This window comes from Talpa europaea (genome assembly GCF_964194135.1).
Source record: "Talpa europaea genome assembly, chromosome: 6".
In the NCBI taxonomy this organism is placed as follows: Eukaryota; Metazoa; Chordata; class Mammalia; order Eulipotyphla; family Talpidae; genus Talpa; species Talpa europaea.
The window spans coordinates 42,111,227-42,133,251 of NC_140072.1; positions in this window are offsets into that span (position 1 = coordinate 42,111,227).

A 22,025-nucleotide genomic window follows, 5' to 3' on the forward strand; every position below is an offset into this window, starting at 1 on the left:
CTCCCTATTAAGCAGTAGTCATAGCAAATGAATCACAGTGTGGTACATGGATCTCATCAAGATAACACTAAGTTCACAGATGATTTGGTGGTGGGAATTTTATGGGGACTATACCAGAGAGGAGAAATCAAACATTGTACAAAAATGAACAATGATGTAAAAAAAAAATGTAAATATTTTTAAAAGATAATACTAAGTGAGAAAGCAAGTTTCAAAAAGTTACATGCAGCATACCATTTTTATAAAATTAAAAATGATTCAGATAAAAGCATGCATACTTTCTAGAAATACATACAGAAGCAGAAACCCGAAGAAAGGAGGCAGGTAGATTAAGAACATAAGACACAAGATGACAGTGACCTCAGGAGTGGGGTGAAGCGGTCAATAAGATCGTCCATATGTGACGGGGAGTTACTGTCCTAGTCTTTACTTTCAGCTGGGGTGGTAGATTCACTAGTGGTCATGGCACTAGCTAAATTGACAGATAACTGATAAAGACAGCCACACAACAGATCAGTGGTGGAGATTGTTAAAACCAAGGACTGTGATGAATCTAGTTCTTGAGCTCTGAGGGGTGGAGAGGGGGCACCCCAGGGAGCAAATCCTGTCACTGTCTACATGTCACAGGCTAGAGAACTGAGGGTCAGGCTGACTAATCAACTTGCTCCAGGCCACAGAGCTAGAAAATGGCAAAGCTGGGGCCCTGAGTCAGTGCATTGTAAATCAATAAGAACAGGGAGCCCTTGCCTTTCAAAGTAGCCTGTGGACTAGCAGGACAGGTCCCCACGGCAATCAACCCAGATCATTTATTCCCACATCAGTTCTTGAGATTGTTCATTTGCCATCAGAACCTAGAGGTCTTGAACATTCCCATGATTTGCTATACTTCTCTGCCCGCCCACTCCCCTGCCCTCCCCACACACGCTCAAAGTATTTTCTGGCATCTGTTCAAATCATTTTCATATTCTTTTTGAGCAGTTTCATTTTCTAGGACTGTTACTTCAGAACTCATTCACAGGGCGCATGTGAAAGAAATGCTGCTCAGCATTGACTAAGCATATGAGTAAGTTTTTATTTTAATAGCACCTTGTAGGAGGTATCTTCATAAATGCATGGGGGAGAGGTGGGAGAATGCTTGCAAACTGCCCACAGACAAGAGCTAAGACCCGTAAAAACAGGTTCACACACTTACACAGAATTACTCTTTTCAGTTTCGGGGTAAGCTCTGTTTTGTAATATCGTTTGCAAAAAAACAAAAAGACTATGAATAATCTTCATTACACGGCAACCCTTAACAGAGTCTACCATCCCAATGAGTGAAGACTTGTGGGCCACATATACAGACAGCAAATTTACCAGGACTCCACTTTTCTGCAATGCTTGTGCAACAGAAATGCTCAGCTCGGGTTGGTTAATCAACTGGCCCCTGGCCGCAAAGCTAGTAAATAGCAAAGCTGGGACCCTAAACCCGGGTGTTAATTACACACACCCATGTGAATCAACAGGAGCTGGGAGCCCAAGCATTTTGAAGTAGCCCACAAAGCTACAGTGAGTTGAAGCACCACTACTTCGCTTTCTCTGAGCTTCAAAATGCCACACACAAAGTCACTTCCAAAGAGATTGGGCCATGATTGGACTTAGGCTGGGCTGTGAATAGCATCATCTCATAAAGGGCTGAACAGAGTCAGGAAGTGCTATTAACCATGTGCCTTTGGTCCCCAGCTGGCAAGCTCAGCCCTTCCTTGTCACTGTGGTGGCACCATCTCTAGAGGGAAGGCCAGCAAAGTCGTAGCTGAGAGCATGGTGGAGCAGGGGGTGGCCATTCTGGAGTTAGGTTAACTCCCTACCACCCCAGCAGAATGAGAGCTTATGGTACATTTTGAAACCTCAAGACATGCCCTAGCTTTCTTTTTCATAACATGGCAACCCTGTGCTCTCACAGTGAGGGGGCAGGTCTGAAGACTGCTTGCCCTTCCAGGCTTATGCCCAGTAGAGGCCTGACATGCCAATTTCCAATAACTTCAATATCCTCCTCTTTCTTAGACCCTTCCAGTGACAAGGATACAGAAATCCCCCATTCCCAGCCAGTGGTCATTACCAGGGGCCTCTCATCAGAACAAAGTTGGGGATCTCATCCTTACCCCTCTCTCCTCCTGCCCCCTGAAGGCCCTGGCTGCCCCATCTCTCTGAGTTTCTGCAAACAATCAGGCCAGGGACCACACAAGCTGAGCGCCATGCAGGGGAACAAGATAGACACCGCTGCCCTGTCCTACTCCTGTAGGGCAGTAAGACGGCGTGGGCACACAGCCCAGGGCAGCCTCCTATGGGGGTAGGGGCGGATTTTCCTAAGGAGCATTTACCCCATTAAAAGATCCTAAACTCTTCTTTATATATGGACTGAAGATTTATATCCTCCCCAAGATTGATATGTTAAATCCCTAGCCCTCAGCGATTTCTGACGGTGGGGCCTCTGGGAGATAATTAGGCTTAGATGAGGTTGTGAGGGTGGAGCCCCCATGTTGGAATTAGCGTCCTTCTCAGAAAAGGAAGGCACCAGAGCTCATATCCTCTCCATCACTGAGGACTCAGCAAGAAGTCAGCCATTTGCAAAACAGAACAAGAGCCCATCCAGACTCTGAGCCTGTTGCCTCCTTAATCTTGGACTTCTAGTCTGCAGAACTGTGGGAAATCAGCAACCTCTGTTTCACCCACCCGGCTAATAGTGTTGCTTAGAACAGTGGTAGCTGACTAAGATATCCAGTACCTCTCCCTCTCCCCATGGAGCGAGCAGCAGGACTCTTGGAGCACCACTGTGTGCTCGGACACATGGGGCAGGACCAGGGAGGCAGGAACTGCCTTTGTCCACATGGCTGTACTGCAGGTGGGAGTGGGCACAAGGAGATGCTTGACCACCTTTTATGAGATTTTCCACAGGCCTCTTTCTTGCTTTCTAAATAAGCCCTAATTCCACAGCAGAACTCAGCCTCTCTTCCTACACATTTCTTAGTTATCTGTATTTAACACTGCAAGTATATAATCATTATAGGTCTTCAGAAGCAACAGAAGCACATAGGTTAAAAAGTCGAACACCATCCCCCATCTCCAAATCCCATGCCCCACCAGTGCCCACAGTCAGCAGGGTAGTCATTTAGACACAGTCATTTCCTGGGCTCATCCAGTGGGTACAGCTATGACCAGAGGTATGGACATGAGGTCCTCAGCCCCTCTTATAAGAGTGGCCATGTGCACTCTGTTCTCCCAGGCTACTGCCCATGTGCTGTTAATCCAGTTGCAGCTTGCAGGAAATGGTCCACCTTGGGAGGCTGTACTCCAAGGATGCAAGTGGGATATTCTAGATGAGAGGCAGGCTTCTGAAACCCTGTGATGTTCAAGTGGCTTCCCCTCACCTTATCTGAAAGATAGAGAGCAGGACTACTTGTGCATCTTCAATGGTGCATTTATTTTCAGTGTAAGCTCCAAAAATATTCGGAGGATTGTTCTAAAAGTAGCAGATCTTTCATCTCAAAGTCACTGATGATGGGTGTATTGCTTAATACACCAGAATAATTCTTTGGTGAAAACTGGATGATCTTGTTTTAGAATAAATGATTTGTTGTAAAGATTACAGGCAGCAAAAGTTAGAACGACTGCACAACAATCACCAAAAGCACAAGAGTAAGGAAAGAACATGAGCAATGAGATTTCTAAAAAATAGGACGTCAGAGGTCTTTACCTACCCAGCCTCAAAACAGAAAACAGTCCACTAGTATTCCCTACACTGACCCCCACTGCTGTGAAATTATGAGATCTTCATTTTGCAATCAGAGAAGTTTTGCATTATTTTAAAAGTTGCAACTCCCATGATTCAAAGTCATGCAAAATATGGTCATATATTAGTTTAGATGGCAGCCTTACTCATTCTCTTTGGTTGCCAAGATCTCCATCTTTAGACTGCGTGCCCCCTCCTCAATCAGAATGCCAGTTATTTAGGATGTCCCAGTGGTCTCCAAGTCTCACCCCAAATGGGTGAAGCATGTGACCATCACCACCCACCCCTGCCTGTCGCACACCTGGAGGGTTGCACACCAGATTCCTCACTTCTGCTGCTTCGGCACCTGCCCACCAGGTTAGCTGTGGACCTGCAAGTCACTCAGCTTACAGACCCTCCACCACCGTGGGCAGTAAACTGCCCTAACTTGCTCTAATTGCCTCCCAGGCCTCAGCTATGACTTGGGGCCTGCTTGGGGTCATCCTTACCCTGCACCTTCCCCCTACTCTCCAAAAATACTCTCCAACTCTGAACCTTTCTTAGTTACTGTGGAACATGCTACAGACCATTGAGGGTTTAGTTGTTTCTCTTCATTTAATACATTCATCTTCATTTGCATCTTTCCAGTAAAACTTTCCATAGACAACAATGAGTCATGAGAAATTCTTCGGGGTGAATGGCACCACTTGTGGAGGTGGCTGCCCATGCTTCACCAGCTCCGGCTAGCTGGCCAAGCACCTGGCGGCACCCCAAATTTCTTGCTGTGTGAGTCATTTGTGCAAATTTAGGCTAAGGCCAGGGTGTCTTGTTAACAGTGCTGAGGAACAGAGGAACTGGAAGAGCCAGCAATATGGTTTAGGATGCTGAGCCTGGGGTGGGGTGAAAGTGGTGATGTGGGGTTGGGGTATGAGGAAGAGAAGAAGAAAAGGGCAAAGACAAAAGGAGATGGTGAGAGATGGGGTGTATGTGAAGCTGAAGAGGGAAAGGGGCTTCTGAAGAGAACCTTTGAGAACTGGAGCAGCAGGTTGTCAAGAAAAAGCTGTCAAGGGGAGACCTGGGCAGCTGAGTGTCACCCCATGATTGAGATGATTTATATCATCCTGAGGAGGCACTCAGGGGGTCTGAGTTTGGGTAATGAATAGTCCCTCCCAGCCATACAGTTCCAGGATCCGTCCCCACGCAGAGAACCTGGGCCATCGGGTAAGTGTCCACTTTTCATCAGGCCAACTACACCTTGGCATCTTCTCAGAACCAGCATTCACATTTTAGAATCATTTTGATAAAACCTGCCCTAACCACAGTGTCAGGGGGAAATGGCATCTTGTGGTAAGCAAAACCCTGCTGCAACCCTCCCCCTAAACTGACAAAACGTATCCTTTCATCTCTCAGTACCACTGTTAGCACTTTTTTTTTTTTTAATAACATGGTGAAGAGCCCTCCACACCAATGAATGAATGAAAAGAAGTATAAATCAGCACTTCCTTTAAAAGTCATGTTATTGAACTTCAAAGATATTATTGCAAATGATGGTGTCTCAGAGGGGCTGGGGAGCACCCTGCATCACAGTGGAAGACTCCTGGGCAGTGTTCCCTAGCTCACAGCTGCAAGGGCTGGCACAAGAGAACTTTCTCTCCAGGACCACCATGGGAGGTAGTGGTCCTGCCCAGCAAAGTACAGGAGCTGACAGGAATGAGACTAGGGAGAAATGGGTCTGGACCCACTGGAAGGGAAGCTTATCTTATCAGTACTATCTAATATGATACAAGATATGTGGACAATATGTGTACTACTAGCACTAGATATCAAAAATAAAAGACAAGGTGATAAAAGAATTCACATTTACATATATAACACTTCAAACATTGGTAATCTGCAAAAAAAAGTCCAGTATATCTATTAACAAAAATCTACATATAAATGAACTTTCAAAGTCCAAAACCGGGCCTCCCCGGTGGCGCAGCGGTTGAGCGCTGGGTTGTGAAGCTGCCCACAGCCTCTGCAGCGCCGGTTCGATCCCCGGCTGCTCCCCGGCCACCAGAGGAGGGTCCCACCTGGCGCACAGACCTCTCCTGCCGCCTGCTGCTCCCCTGCTGCTCCCCTCTGGCTCTGGTGAATTCTATCACCCTCCCGCACTTCTCGCACTTCTGACTGTACCCAGTGCTTGTATAAATAAATAAATAAATCTAAAAAAAAACCAAAGTCCAAAACCATGTTTTTCAAAGGTCAACTATATAATATGTCTTAATTGTATGCCCCTTTGCCCTACTAGGAACTAAGTTCTCTGGCACACACACAGATCAACACCCCACATGGCATTACCAACATTAGGAGGCGGGTGTGTCCATCTCCCACAACTCCATGCTGCCAGTGACCATCACCCCAAGTTGGAGATGGAGACTCCGGTGTGCCTGCGACGGGTATTCAAACTTAGCTCTCACTGAGTGATACTGATGAGTGGGGATTTCACAGGGTCTAAGGGCAACCACGGCTACTCCCAAACTATGTAAGAATCTCCCCTCAAGCTGCCCATCACCACTCAATCACTCAGGCCTCTGTCTCCCAACCACCTCCATCACCCCCACTCACCTCCAACCACCTCATCCTGCAAAGCATGCAAATCTCAAAGATGGGGGTAGCAGGTCACAAATCTTTTTTTTTTTTCACATTCATAGTTCCTCCAGCTGCACACCTTAGCATGTACTAGGAAAGAAAGACAGGGCAGGAACTGACATTAATTCATATCTGCCACACGTCAGTTATGGTCCTGTGATACTTTCGACAGTCACTTCATTTAATCCTCACAGCAAACTTTTGGTATATATGACCCATGACTTTACAGACAAGGGAGCCAAGACACACACATAAAAGTAGAGTGCAGAGCTGGGGGCCACGCCCAGGGCCCTGTGGTTTCAGAGCCATCTGCTTCCCTTCCGGTAAGGAGGCTGTAGCAGCAACCCACAGAGAGTGTGGCCTGAGTTAGGAGGGTGGCCCCCAGAAAATACCCAGTGTGAGCCTTACCTCTAGCAAGCATCCAGAATATGCAGGAGGAGTCCAGGGTGTCTCTAGGCACCCCTTGTGTCTAAGGAAATGCTCACTGCCAGCTTCTCTCCAGCTGATTGGGACACACTGAGGGAACACACACAGACAAAGAGAACACATAGGGGACCCACAATGGACCCAAGGACATGGTGCTGTTCAGATGACTCTCATGGCCCACCTGACTCAAAAGCCACCCAGCGCATGGTCAGGCTGAATGTCAGAGGTCCAGCCAGCAGTGTACCCCAAGTGCCACCCTTCCCAGCAGCCATGGGAAGAGGCCATGTGGGGCAGGGCTGTCGTGACCATTACCAGCCATGAGGTCTCAGTCAAGGCCGAAAGATCTAGGAACTTCCACTTCCATGAGCAGAAAATGGTTAGATGGGCTCTGCCATGTTTACTCAGAGATCATTCTTGACGCCTTAAAGACAAACTGTGAATCCTAACAAAGGCACAAGGCCGTCACATGTTGTGGATATCATGACCTCATTACTTCAGCAGCCTCTTCAGGGCAAAGAAGAGAATTAACAGCATTGGTTGAGAAATCCTGAGCAGAAAGGAACTTCATCCTGACTCTTGCTGCTAACTAGCTGTGGTTCTGAGCTCTGTTTTTCTCATGTATAAAATAAAGGCTTTTAGGCTATATCAGTGGTTTTCGCTCTCTTACTGACAGAATGATTAGCCAGGCACTCTTCTAAGAGTTTTATGTATATTAACTCATTTAAACCTCACAAAAATCCAAGGTGACAAACACTAATATTTCCCCCATTTTTCAGATGGAGAAATTGAGGCATAGAGTGCCCTGGTTCACTCAGACAATGAGAGAAGTGAATCCAGATTAAAATGCCCTCCAAAGCCCAGCACTCTGCTTCTGGAGTCTGAGGGCCATGGACAAATGGCCCTTTTCTCAGACTTCCTGTCTTGTCTTCTTTACTCAGCAGAAACACAGGTTTCACACACTGCTCAGGACTCTCTTCGAGCTCTAAAATTCAACCATATCCCTGAATACTAATTTTTTCCAAGGAAATGAAATGAGACATGCACATGGATAGACTCAGGGGATTCCAGAGTGTTGACTTTCTGTGTGTCTTTCTGTCTGTCTGTTTTGACTCTGGAGTCCTCAAAGCACAGGCAGCACTGGTAGTCATGGGTCATAGGTCACTCTCACTGTTTCCAGCAGTTGTGGTGGAGCTGTTCAAATAGCCTGGAGGGTGGGGTGAGTATATTTAAACTATGCTCAGGGAATTCTGTAACAACAGAATCAGGGGAATGCAGGGAGAAAGATTTGGGACTACAATGAGGATAAGAAAAGCTAAAGGCTGAAGAGAACTACATAATAAATACCTGAGAGAAGTGACAGGTAGTCCAATTCCTTCCAATTTGGAAAAAAACAAATTTCCCTGTTTTACTTGACAAACAGGAATGTTGTGGCCCAAAGGTCTTGTGAGAAAATGCCTCCTCAAAAGACTATAAAGAGGGCCTCCCCTGGTGGCGCAAGCAAGTTGAGCGCAGCACTGTGAAGCTGTCCATAGGCTCTGCAGCGCCGGTTCGATCCCGGCCGGCCGGCGAGGGTCCCACATGGCGAAGCAGACCTCTCCTGTCTCGCCCGCTGCTCCCCTTGAAACAGGGTGGTCCGCAGTGTATTTCAGTCAGTCTGCCCGTTCTGTTCCCCACTCTGTCTCTGGTGAATCCTCTCACCTCCCGCGCATCTGGTCTGTATCCCAGTTCTTGTATAAATAAATAAATAAACCTAAAAAAAAAAAAAACAACAAAGAGGACGGGTGATCACTGCCCAAGCGAGAGCCATCCAGAAAATAAGTGAGGGGCACTCCAGACTCTAAGCTGGATTGCCACAGTAATTCTTCTATTTTCCTTTAATTTCTGTCTACACTCCCTCCCCCATAGGTCCCTTGAAAACAATTCTACCATGATGCTCCTCCTACTGTTATCTACTTGCTGCTGCCCCAGGGGAACATGCTTTTATCTAGCAAAGGAGTTAACCAGAGTAAACAGGTAACATCCTGCCTAAGAAAACCAGACTTAGAGAAAAGTCTGTTCCACAACCCCCCCCCGCCCCCCCCCCCAGAGAATCTTTTCTATGGGCCTTGCACACTCAGTTTCATTGTTAAATTTGTTTCTTCTCTTTTAGAGGCCATTAAACTCAAATTCTTCCTCCAAAAAGGACAAACACCCACCCCTTGGACTCTGCCTACACCTCCTCCCAGAACTAACAAGAGCAATCAATCACCAGCTCAGGGGCCAGCCTTAGAGAGACCACACCCCAGGCCCTTACATTGGGAGAGCTCTATGCCCCACTCCAGCCTGAAGCAGTTATGGGACACTGACCTCCCTCTCTCAACTTCCCAAATGTTTTCAGGCCAGATGAAACCTTAGAGTAGAAAATTTAGGATGGAAGTTTTATAAGGCCGGAAACCAGAGGTGTGGGTAAAAATGATTAAACCATTGTTAAACCAGCTGTAGAAGTCTCACAAGTCCAGGAACCAGAGGTGGGGGCAGAGAGGACTATCAGTGGTTGTAGAAAAGAAACCCAATCCAAACCCAAACTGATAAAATCCACAAAGTGATAAAATTCCACCAGAGAACAGTATAGAAGGCCACCCCTGCCCTTTGAAAACGCAGCACTTGCCCTTTAAGACTGGTGCCCAGTTGTGTCTCTTCAAGTGTCTCTTTTTCTTAATAAACTTGCTATGGCGGGTGACAGGAGATTTTGTTGAATTCTTTCACAGAAAAATACAAGGATCCCGTAAAGCGAACCCCATCAACAGGGAGAGGGGCAGATTATTTGCCCGGGTTGGGAGAATGGAGCAGAAAAGCAGAGGGGCATGGGCTGGGTATAGTGAGGAAAGCCAAGCTCCAGAGAAGCTGCAGGAGTAGGGGCAGCCGAGGAGCATCTCTAGTTTAAACCAGTGATGTGGTGGGCTAAGCTGGCGTCCACTTACACAGTGCTTAAGCAGTGTGATGACAGGACTGCACTCATTTTTAATTCAAGAAATAAACCAAGAGCATACAAGCAGCAGTGCCCTGGTGAATGCCTAACACCCAGCATCCAAATAAAGAATTGTTTTATTTGATTTATTACTACAATATTGTTATTTATAGGATATTACACACACACACACACACACATATTCAGATTGACCAAATGTTTCTCAATTACAATTCCTGTCTCTGGCTCCTAGCTCCAGCAGAATTTCTCAAGCAGTGAGGTGTCTATTGTTATGTTAATGAAGGTTGCCAGGGAAACTAGCCTGAATAGAGGGTGATGCTTTTCAGTCCCACCCTCTGATTTTCTGAGATGGGAGAAAAGCTAGAGTGGAGTTCAATAGTTAATGATTTCATCACTCCTACTTATGAAATGAAACCTCCTTCAAAGCCAGAGTGGAAGGACCTCCAGACTGGTGGAAATGTGAGGATTTGGAGGAGAATGGCACATCTGGACAGGACAAAGAAGCTCTGCACCTTCCCCCCATATCTTTCCCTATGCCTTTTTCCACCTGGGTGTTTGGTATCCTTCAGTGACCTTTATAATAAACCCATGAGTAAACAGATCCCCTGAGGTCTGTGTGCTGTTCTAGCAAATTAATAGCAAGTTATGAGGTGTCTAGAAACTTCTGATTTATAGCCAGTTGGTCAGAAGCACAGATAATAATCTGTACTTATGATGGGCACCTGAAGTTTGAGGAGGAGTCTTGGGAACCTCCAATAGGTAACTAGTCAGTTAAAAGCCCAGGTAACCTTGTGGGACTTGTCTAGGACTTGCAAGCAGCATCTGAAGTTGGGGGTAGGGGAGAATGATCTTGGAAGACTGAGCCCATTCCCTGTGGAAACCAGTGCTATCTCCAGGCAAATAGTGGCTCTCCTCATCATACCCAGCCCATGTTCTTCTACTGCTCTGCTTCAATCCCCTGCTGGTGGCTGAGAATTGCTTGTTGGTATAGGAAATTCTACCCATATCCAGGCTGGAAACTAAGTTGCTGGAAACCACCCACTGAAAAATAAAACTTGCTGATTTCCAAGGTGCAAATACTCCTGCTATGGCCCATATCAAGCTACAGATATAACAGTAACACTGAACTCAGAATTGAGAAGAAACATACAGCTTACACCAGCCTACAGTATAGTATCCCCACCTTGTATTGTTCGATACAATAGATGTAATTTAAAAAGCGCACTTAATTGTAAGCTGTAGTAAAATAATTAGAAAGCGGTAAGTTTTAGGTTCATTACCATTCATTAACTTTGCTTCTGATATAATTTATTTATTCAAAGGTTTATATAATTTTTAATAATGATGTGGTTAACAACCAGATCACAAAATTCCTGAACTCTTTGAGTCAGTTCTGCTGAGCTAATAATGACACTTCACATACTCCAACTGGGTATCTGCTGAGGAGGGGAGAGGGGGTGCAGCTCGGTCCAGGAGAGCCTGCCCAGGGCTCTGCCACGCCTCCACAGTGGACACGTGGGAACCACATGGCTCAGCGCTTGGGGACTTGCAACAGGAAGCAGTGCTGAGAGAGTCTAGGAAGTCATGTGCACAGTTAATCCCGGCAGACGGCTCCTGTTCCCACGTACACTTGAGAAAAGGAAACACACTGGCTGGTCAGGGGCCCCTTGGGAATTTCAGGGATGTTGCTACAACGGGCCATGAAAGAATCTGACTGTGGGAATGTGCTAGAAGGACAGCAGCCGGGACACAAGAGAAGGGGGTGAGGGGACAGCAGAACCAACTGGAAAGGCCCGGAAAATGGTAGTAACTTTGGCCCTATTATCTCTCTAGTAACCATTTGGAACCTAGACCTGAGCAAGGGACTCACTAGGAATGACTAGAAGCTGACAATGTGGGTCTTGGTGGTAGGCTTGGAAAGAGAGACCCAAGGAAGAAAGATGGCCAGCATTGGACCCTGGCTCCCCACTCAGGGATCTGAACTTTGCTTAGCAGACTCCCCACCTTTGTGACTGGGGAACACTGAGCGCTAGCCCAGGGGGCCCCAGCTCCTCAGCTGTCTAGCAAACTGTTTCCCCCTCTCCCTCGCCTCCTGGCAAGCCCAGCTTTTAAGTTCCCCACATCTAAAGCCAATAGCAATCAAAAGAGTACCACAACAAGGCTTACAGAGGTGTCAGGTCTAGAAAAGAGGGCCCCACGTGGGGGAGGCCGACTCTAGCCTGACCTTGCCCTCGGTCCATTATGATGAGACTCAAGGCAGGGGCCCGGACGACATCATCCCAGGGAAACAGCCAGACTCAAGTCTTCACACAGCCACTACTAGCAAAGGTGACAGCCGTGGCCTAGACAAAATACATGGAGCTGAGACAGAGGGTTGTCAAATAAAAAACAGGGGGCCAATTAAATTTTTATTCCTGATGAAACAGCCATGTCCCAAATGTTGCATAAGACTTATTTCTACCAAAAAATATTCCTTGTTTATGTGATATTCAAATTTAACTGGGTGCCCTGTTTATTTTTTGCAACCCCAGAAATCAATCTTTTTTATCCCCTTACCTTCTCCCTCTGAAGCTTAGCCACACTCAAAAGGCAAGACAAAGCTTTTACAACACAGCCAGTCTCATGAACTTCCTGCCATCCCATAGATCCCTAGGCACACAGTTCATTCCATGGCTCAGGACTGTCACCAGGGCAACCAACATCAACAAGAAGTCATGAGACACAAGTCTCTGCCCTGGGCAGGCACTGTGCCCAGTGCCCATGTTCAAAGGCTGGGCAGCTGTGAGTCTCGTCTCAATGGCATCACCTTCTCTTACAGACAAGAACATCAGGCTCCAGGGTCAAACCAAGGAAAGACAAAAACCTTGAAATTACTTTTTCATTGCTTTACTCTTGTGATCAAAGACTCCCGTGTAAACATGTGGAAAGTACAAATAAGGAAAGAAGTCAAAATATGACATCCATAGCCACCCCACCTATGGGAAATTACTGCTAAGAACGCATTGAAATCAATATTCCAAGTAAGCTCTTTGAAAAGGAGAGGTGCGTTGGGCCTCCCCTGGTGGCACAGGAGGTTGAGCGCAGCGCTGTGAAGCTGTCTGCAGCGCCGGTTCAAACCTTGGCCAGCCGGCGAGGGTCCCAGATGACGCAGCAGACCTCTCCTGTCTCGCCCGCTGCCACCCTCAGCAGTGTATTTCTTTAGTCTGCCTGTTCTGTTCCCCGCTCTGTCTCTGGTGAATCCTCTCACCCTTCTGCGCATCTGGACTGTACCCCAGTTCTTGTATAAATAAATAAATAAATCTTTAAAAAAAGGAGAGGTGTGGTTTCTTATCCTTGGAGATATTTTCTCCTTCACCACTAAACAGAGGCACCCCCACCCCCTCCTTGCAGGGTGTAATATCACTCACTTCCCCAGAAGTTGCCTACAGGCCATCACAGTCCACCTTCCAGCTCATCTTTTAAAAAACCGACACGAGAGTCCCACTGGCTGATGCACATTCCTTTTTCTGTTCAACCCAGGGCTGTCGTCACGCTCATGCCTGTAATGAGACAATGAGTGATCTTGACCTAGTGGGACATACACACAGACATGTATTCATACATACATATGCAGACACACTCATACACAATACATATGTGCACACACATACACACATATGCATGCATACAGTCATGTACACATAAGCACACATCTCTTGCCCTCTGAACATCTCCAAGTGTTAAACATCACACTCCTGGTGCATGAGGATTGGGCTGGGATCCCCCCAAAACAGTACTACCCACAGTAATAGTTATATACTCAGGTCTCAGGGAACTGAGGCAACCTAGACCCTGCAGCCCTGCACCGAGAGACCCCCGCACTACTCTTCCCTGCAGAGTCAGGAGATGACAACAGATCTGGTTTGGGCCCAATCAAACTCTGTATTCTTTGTCTTTGCAATTGATTCTGAAAGTTTGGATGATTGTTGTTTCTGGGGAGAGGGAAGGAACTGTGAATTTGAGCAGAGCCCACCGCAATCTTTATTCCTTTCAATTCTCTCTTCTGCTCATTTCCACTCCCTTTCAGGGAAGCACCCCTTCTCCAGTGTCTGAGGAAGATGAAATAAATGGGAAGTTCAGGGACAGAGAAAAGTTTGGACTTAACATATTTTCTCAAATCTAAGAGAAATATTTTGTTTCAAAATCAGAATCTATCGCATATTGCCTGTGAACATGTGATGCAGAAAAGATTCCCTTTGCTCTGGAAATTCTGTTATTAACTGAACAACGGCAACTTAGAAGGTAGGAGTTATTCAACCTATTAAGGCAAAAATCAAAGCCATGAACATTTAGCTCCTCTCCTTACCCCAGTCTCACTAAGATGTAAAATATACCAACTAAGGTGTTCCCAGTTACATGGCAAAGAGAATAGAGCGGAGTTTTTGGAAGGAGGGTGAGAAAGCTGCTGTCTGTGTGTCTAGGAAGAGCAGGATCCACCAGGACTCTGCCAGGGCTCGGGCCCAGGAGCAGTAGGAATCTGAGGAAGGGGGTGCTATGGAAAGAGGGCCAGGGGTGATGTACCATGGTTTCAAATGCATGTAATGATTCTGGACTTGGTACAGGAGAAATTTTGCCCAAGACTTGTGCCAATTTTTCTTCCTTTTTATTTGAAATAAGATAACTGATATCTGGGAAGTTCTTCAATTCTCCCTGCCAGGGTTTTAAAGTCTTTTTATGACTTTTAAGGTAAATGAGAGAAACAAACTTTCCCCCAAAGTCCTGGTTTTAATGTTTTTCAACTGGTTATCTATTTCACATACTTGGAAAATGGCATACTCTTGTTTGGGGGATTGCTTAGTTGGAGTCCACTCTAGAAATGCCCTTTGCTGTGAATGGTCTCAGCACCCACATACTGGGTCCAAAAAGTGTCCCCTGTGCTGAGCAATAAAGATGCTGGTAGGCGTCCTGGGGAGGCACACTGCGTGCAATCGAGATGTCTATCTACCTCTTCCCCTGGACTTCCTCTTTCCTCAGGACTCGGCTCAGTGGCTTCCTTTCAGTCCTGAAAACACACTGGTTCTCTGCTGCTGTGGGGCCTTTGCAGTTACTTCTCCTCTGTTAGGATGTCCCTCCCCACATCTCCACAGGGCAGCTGCCACTCACAATTCAGGCCTCTCCTACACACACACACACACACACCAGCAGTCACAACCAAACACACACACACACACACACACACACACCAGCAGTCACAACCCATTCTACTCTGATTTTGGAGTTTTAGAAGCTCTCGCCAAAATGAGCCTGCTCAGTGTATTTACTGCTCAGGTGCTCAACATCTCCCTCCCGAGAAGATCATGAATTCTGTTTTAAGATTTATTTATTTATACAAGCACTGGGTACAGTCAGAAGCGCGGGAGGGTGAGAGAATTCACCAGAGCCAGAGCGGGGAACAGAACAGGCAGAAGGACCGAAATACACTGCTGAGGGGAGCAGCGGGCATGGCAGGAGAGGTCTTGCGGAGTCATGTTGGACCCTCGCCAGGAGCTGGGGTTCCAACCGGTGCTGCAGAGGCTGTGAACAGCCTTTTAGCCCAGGGCTCCACCGCTGCGCCACAGGGGAGGCCCGATCATGAATTCTGTTTAGATAGAACCTTTACCTCCCTCTTCTCAGCCACGTGTGCATAACAATGCCCAACACATAATAAACACTGAGTAAACATTTATTCAAACAAATTGTGTTGAACCCAACTGAAATGACTTGAAAGGACATTAATGTAATTATTAAAAGGGGGCTATCTTTTTGACTTGACCTGAGAGGTTATTGGAGAGAAACAAAGTTGTTAAAAGTAAGTGATATAAATTGCTTTCACCTTACAATTAGAAAGGACTATCCTATTCCAGTTGGCCTCAACAAAGAAAGAATCACCACCTAGCTCCTCTCCTGGCTTTCATCTAGTGCTTGGACGCTGTCCTGAGGCCAGCTGCAGCCAGGACCAGGGGATGGGAATGAGGATATCCTATTTCTTTAAAAGACACTCACCATCCAAACCCATGGTGAGTACAAAGAACACACACCTGAGAGTCTTGTGGGCACAGAGAAGAGGTTGCCAGAGATCAAGTTGTGCACAGGTGTCAGGAGGGGGCAGGAAGCCACTAGCTGCTGGAAGGCACACGTAGGGGCGGGGTTAACATACAAAAGAGCAGGCAAGGAGGAACCAGGCCAGGAACAAGGTGCATGCAGCAGACCCAGACACCAGCTTCCAGGCGAAGGGCACCTGCGTAATTCATACGATGCCTCTGGGCCCCAGGTGAGGGTCAGCCATTTCTTCTGGAATTGGCATTGCTACATTAAGAAGGATGACCGAAATTTAGCGCACATTTGTTTTTATCAGTCACCATGGTGATACATTAGATACCTGATCTCATTTACTCCATCAGAACAATGTGATTGATGTAAACAGAGGTTGTAACAGGTCGGTTGGTTCTCCTAAGGTTACATCATTAATGTAATGTGGCAGGACCAGGCCAGAACTCAGGTCTGTCTCCTTCACTTATGCTATAGGGCCTATACCATGTAGTGAGCTCACAGATGCCACAACATTCCCCACAGTGTCTCTCACATCAGCTCTTTTCTCTGAGCTCAGGTTTGGCCTGGCCTGAACTTGACATTATCTGTATAGGGAGTTCAGGTTGGTTTCAGATGAGCATGGCACATATACAGAAAGCAGGGACAAGGAAAACCCATAATTGAGAGAAATAAAACTGAGCCCATGAACCTCTACTAAGAGTATTTGGAAAATTTTTAAAAGCCCAAGTTGAGTTTGTCAAAAATGCTAATCACAATTTAAAACGTGTGTTGTTTGGAGGTTTTGCTTTTGCTCATTTTATTTTGTACCTTAAATCTTTTATTTGCAGTCATCTTGTGGAAACTTTACTATTTCCTTGTTCTCTATCAGTCTTAAATGAGCATCAAAAACAGTCCATAAACTCATGAATAGCTTCTGGCACCCATAAGATTAAGATTTTCATTAGATAAGATGTGCGAGCCCCCCAAAATAGACACTTCTGTACTGTAATCTCTGAATAGAAGGGGAAACATAGGGCATGGAGCACAAAAGAGCTGGAAAAATCTGTAAGACACAACACAGGGGTGAGGAATGGGGGAAAAATTGAAAGTCCTCCTAAATCTGGGGACCAGCACACTGGCTATAAGGAGATCCTGAATTGTCACTCTGGTGAAGTCTGGGAGGTAAACACATCCAAAACCCTAGTCTGAAACTTAAGAGAAATTCAAAAATATTGAGAAGGACCACAAAAGAAGATCCAAAGGATATAACCAATAACAAGAGGCAAGATGGAAGGGAAAGTGAATTCTGGAGAAGGCTGAGAATTGCTTCAAAGCATGATGGGAAATAACATCTTTTCAAATCTCAACCAAACAATTAACAAAAGTTTCGAATTTTGTAGATCCAGTGGTAATGAAAGATGCTCTGTGAACCACAGCAATTTATGGAGGCCATGGTGGACACTGGGGTCTCTCCTTAGGAAAGATCTTCAAGGACGAGTGGACTACTGACTGCACTGGGGGCAGTTCTGCTGAAGGCCCAGAGATAAATGAAGGTGTATACAGTGACTCTCCTAACCCTGGCTGCCCTTGCTTGGAAAGAGATAAATGGGCAGTCTGTCCTGAAATCCAAAGGGCATTGAGTGGAAAACCACCCGGCTGATGAAATTCTACCACCAAAACCCCCTGAGAGGCACAAAAAATGTGTGTACAGTATGTGCTCTATTTTTAGTAAGAATAAAAAGCATTGAGGGAGACATGTGTATATGTAGGAAAACAATTGAACCTAAAGTTTTTATAGGTCATCATCAAAGACCTAGTTTTCATTTTGAGTGGAGATGCTCATTATTAAAACAATGAACAAAAGATGAGATCGTCTCTATGAATCAGGGGTCACAATCCACCCAACTTTGGCCCATCAGTGGTCCGATTTACAAAATAAAATGATTGACTATACATATAGATGTGTTTTTTTTTTAAAGAAGTTAAACCTTTGGGTAGAATGATTAGGAAAGATTTGCATGAGCGTGTAGCGTATTCACCATCAGAGAGGAGCAGGAAGAAGGTATTTCCAAAGAGAAGTAAATATCATGGTCTCCCACTCCCCCCTTTACTTCTCATTCTAATTTTGATCCATCTCCCAGTGATAACTGTTCTAGGACATCAGGTTTCCTCTCAGGCAATAATGTGACAATCCCTAAACTGGGCCAGTTTCTCCTGTAAAACACAGCAGCCCTGCCAAGCCAAGTGTCCCAGAAAGTGGCTGGCAATGTCCTCACCTCAAATCCCTGCTGCGAATGCCAACCTAAAGCCCAGGGCGTTTCCCAAGGCAAGGCGCCTTCTCAGGAGCGGGCACCATGCCAGCCTGCAGGGCAGCAGCACTGTCCAGTAGAGCTGTTGAGATCAGACACTGGTCCGCAGCCCAGGGCTGCCAGTCCCGGGGCTCAGGAAGCTGCTGGTCGTGCTGGAGGAAGCCTGGAGCACACAGAAGTGCACTCTGCGGTCCTTTTATTCATTCCCCAGTGTTTACAAGTCTCTCAGAAGACACAATGCTTTCTTAAATAAAATTAATTATGGCAGCAAAAGTGAAGAACAGACTCCCTCGCCTTCCTTCCCACACACACAGAGACTGTCCAGCATGTCTGTCCCATCTGGAGTGGGCAGCACAGCCTGAGAGCAGGGACCGAGGGCAGAAGGACCGGACCTCCCCCGACAGATTTATTTTCAGCGCATTTCCTACAATGGAAAGGAGACCTCTTGTCAAGAGAGGACATTAGTAAAACAAAATGTGCTTGGAAATTCCAAATCCAGTGGGGTCATGACGGACATACAGCCCCACCTGTCTCAGCATTTCCTTGGCCTGCCCTTGGACTCATTTGATAGCGGCTCTGAGCTTCCACCGTCACCTCTATAAAGTGGCACTAATGATGCCAACACCAACTGATCTGGGTGAGGATTAAGCACATAGCTCATTACCTGGTAGACAGAATGCCCTCCACATATGGTGGTTATGACCATCATCAGATGTTTTTCTCATGGCCAACGAGAATGAAGTTCACCAGTCAGGGGAGAGTGGGATGGCATCCTCAGGACTATCCCATGAAGAGCACCCGGGAAACTGGCCATGACCACTGTTTCAGGCCGTGCCTGTCCTGGGAGACCAACATGAGCACTGGGCTGGCAGGTGGGAAGATTGTGTTATCTCAAGGCTCTCATTCCATCAAGAACAGAGCACATGCAGATGCACTACTGGAAGCTGAAGAGCAATGGGGTCAGATACCCTATCTGGGCCTCAGTTTCCTCATTTCTTTTTTTTTAAAGATTTATTTATTTATTTATACAAGCAGGGTACAGTCAGAAGTGTGGGAGGGTGAGAGAATTCACCAGAGCCAGAGCGGGAAACAGAACAGGCAGACTGACGAAATACACTGCTGAGGGGAGCAGCGGGTGGCAGGAGAGGTCTGTTGCACCATGTGGGACCCTCGCCGGTGGCCAGGAATCGAACCAGCACTGCAGAGGCTGCGGGCAGCTTCGCAGGCCAGCGCTCAACCGCCACACCACCAGGGGAGGCCCTCAGTTTCCTCATTTCTAAGGCCAAGACCCAAAACAAGATGTTGAAAATGATGCTGGTAGATGGTGAGGTGGCTTCCAGGTACACTGCAGTAGGATTTTCCACATGCATGCAGTCTGAGATCGCACCATATAAACCATATGTGCAGCTTCTCAAGTGACCCTGGCAAGTGTGGGTGCTGAGTATATATAAAAGGGAGTTTTCTGGCCTCCCTGGTGGCGCAAGGGGTTAAGATGCAACCTATGCAGCTGTCCACAGCCACTGCAGCACAAGTTCGAACCCCAGGCAGCCAGGGAGAAACCCACATGGCACAGCAGACCTCTCCTGACTCGCCCGCTGTTCCCCTCAGCAGTATATTTCAGTCAGTCTGACTGTTCTGTTCCTCACTCTGTCTCTGGTGAGTCCTCTCAACCCCCCCCACACACACCACACACAAACACAGTTCTGGCCTGTACCCCAGATCTTGTATGCATAAATAAATCTTATAAATAAATAAATAAATACATAGATAGATAGATAGATAGATAGATAGATAGATAGATAGATAGATAAATGAATAAAAGGGGGTTTTCACGGATGGTGGGGATACAGGTGAAAATCCACCTATGAGGTCCATGCCTTTGCAGTTGGTGATTCAACCAATATTTCTTAACACAAACCATGCACCAGTACCCTACTGGCGTCCCCCAGGTCTGATGGAGAAGGCAGGATGAAAGCGGTACATGGAGCGAAGTCAAATATAAGTGGGGAAACTCCCGCATAGGAAGACATACTAGTCAGAGACGGGAGGGGGGAGTTGCCACCACTGAACTAGTGCTATCACACTTGTTAAGTTTTTCATGGTCTCTGCATGCACCTCCTTTTAGCTGCAGTCTGCCAGGCCCATATCTAACATATCATACATCTTCATGATCATTGAGTGAAAAGGGTTTTAAAAAAGGCAAAATCCAATATAATGAATTCCAAGAGGACACAGGAATTGTACTGATTGCTCACACCATAGGAAGCTGATTTACATAGGTGAGACAATAAGGATTTGAAAAAAGATAATTATATAATGTCATTCTAATTGCTATTCCAAATTCAGAAGCTATAAAAGTTCAGCTACATTTAAAAGCAGCAAACTTTTCATGACAAATAAAAAATATGCCATGGACAAACAGCAAAGTAGGATAAAACACTGCAGTTCATAACACAGACAAGAGCAAATGGCCTTTGTGTATAAAGAGCCTAAAATCAACATAAGGAGAACAAAACCCAATGGATAAATGAGCAAAGAAGTTGAACATTCATTTCACAGAAAACAAAATACAAATGGTCCTTAAACAAACAAACAAAAAAAAACATAATCAAAATTAAAACAAAATTAAATCAAAATATCATTTCTACTTTTCTGGTTGGCAAAACTCCACAAGTAAGTTGGCTCTTACACACATAAGAACCAATCACAGATTGCTAGCAATTTAACAAACACATTGGTAAATGCAGCCATTACTAAAATTTTAATTGCATAAATTTATGATTAATGCACTGTACTAAAGACACAATTTCCTAATTGTGTCCCTGCATTTCACTCTTACCTATGCTACTCATATCTCTCGTGCCTGTGTGTCAAAAATTCTCTACAGTGGGGTGTGCAGTCTCTCATCTTTTCCCAACTCCGTGTTCGGGGACATTGTTCAGTAGCTGAACCAGCCTAGGTGAAAATATTTGCACCAGGGTTTTTTGAGGCTTTTCATCTTTTATGTTTGTGGATGTTGAGGAGCATAGTTGGCTGAATATTTACCGGTACACCACTGCAGAAATTCTAAATGTTACTAACAGGCTCTGCTGGAAAGTCAGGGAGAGGCAAGCGCAATCCTTCACTGCTAAACCTTGAGGAGGTAATATGACCCAAAAGTAGGATGAGATTTACCCTCCACCCAGCAATTCCTCCTCTAGGGATCTGCCCTTCAAATCTGCCTGCGTGTATATGGAATGAGGTGATTGTGGGTTACCCGGCAGGGCATGAGAACAAATAGCAGCAATCAGGCAGGACCCTTCACAGGGGACAGGTGACACCATGTACAGTCCATCTCGACATTGAACTGTTAGGCAGCCACAGCTATGGCAAGATCTCCAAGACACGGTAAGAGGAAAAAAAGCAAGCATGTGTTCTGCGTGAAAGAGGGAAAATGACTATTTTCGCTGGTCTGCATTTGCATAGACTGATAACAACTGGTGATGTGACCTGATTGAGGGGGTGGCAAGCGGGCAGATGGAGTAGATGCAGAGAAATTTGTTTCTGTGTACGCTTTCTGTGCAGCTCTGATGTTGAAACTATGTGAACATATATTAGCTCTTCCAAAATGTTTAGATGAGTGAGCTATTTGTCTTCTGTTATGGGATTTATCATGACAGGATCCAATGTATTGTTGCAGCTTTCCCCACAGTATATAAAATTTGGAATACTTTCCTTTGTCAATAAAGAAAAAGAGAACATTATGTTTTGATGCCATGGTCCTTGGTACAAATATTTTTACTAGAAAACTGAGATGAAAGCCAACATCATAAATGGTAAAATGGCCTGTCATTGCTGGCATTTCTCACCCTACACAGGAGCTACAGGACTTAGTTCTCGATCCTGCACCTGCATC